We start from the raw sequence: 1,174 nt of genomic DNA, 5'->3' as shown, positions 1-1,174 counted from the left end.
AACAGGATATGATGAATAATTATTGCCCCTGAAATGACAATGAACACAGACACTCCCGATTGCTTCTTCCGTCTACTTCTTAACTTTGATGCCCAGTAAAAACGCTGACCGTTATTGGCAATTTGGCGGTGGGTGCTGGTATGGAAAAAAAGGGAGAGATGAATAGATTAATTTTATTTCTGAGGGTAATAGGATAAGCAATTCATCCAGCCCGCCCTTCATTAAAACTGAAAAAAATGTAAGGATTCTGATCAGTCACACACACACACTCGCGCGCGCGCGCGCACACACACACACACACACACACCGGCGTCAGTACAGACTCAGCCACGTCAAGTTGACACACACACACTCACACACAGCCACACACACACACACACACACACACACACAGTGACGGTGACACACACTGACACTGACACACAGACGGACTACACGACACACTGTGACTACACCGGCAGACACACAGACACACTCGGACACACTGCACTGACAGACACAGACACGCACACACACCGGCACACACACACACACACACACTGACACAGACACACACGCGCGCGCGCGCACACACACACACACACACACATCTCCGGTACCAAAGCCCCGGCAATGCAGACAATCCCGTCAGTAATTGTTACCACATTCCATCAGTAGACGGAACTGACCAGCACCGTGAGCCAATTCGACTGAGGAGCACAACATTCAAAAATATAAACAGCCCTGTACCACGCATTTCTTTTGTTTTAAACTCTCCACTTGTAAGTGAAAACTGCTACCTTCAATTCTTTTCGTTATTATCATTATTGTCTATTTTCTCAGTATCATGATCACCATCAGATCACGGTTTTGTTTTGCCGGTTGTCACGTGTTGTTGTTTCGTTTTTGTTGTTGTTGACGTCTGTTGCTAGCATCCAAAGAATGTGTCGATCCATGCAATTAGACTAACTTAATTATATTCGAAGACCTGGATAATAACAACATCATTGAATAAGCATGCAACACTGAGTTTGTTCATGCATTAATGTGTGGAGGAGTAATTTCCCTTGACAAAGTCATGCGCGACACCAAAGGGAGACACATGAACATACCACAAGAAGCAAGATTGTGTCATCCTTGTGACATGAATCGAGTGGGAGACGAATACCACTTTGTCACGGAATGTCCTGCAATT

Source organism: Babylonia areolata, chromosome 9 (genome assembly GCF_041734735.1).
Source record: "Babylonia areolata isolate BAREFJ2019XMU chromosome 9, ASM4173473v1, whole genome shotgun sequence".
In the NCBI taxonomy this organism is placed as follows: Eukaryota; Metazoa; Mollusca; class Gastropoda; order Neogastropoda; family Buccinidae; genus Babylonia; species Babylonia areolata.
Note: the sequence above shows the minus strand (reverse complement) of the source record.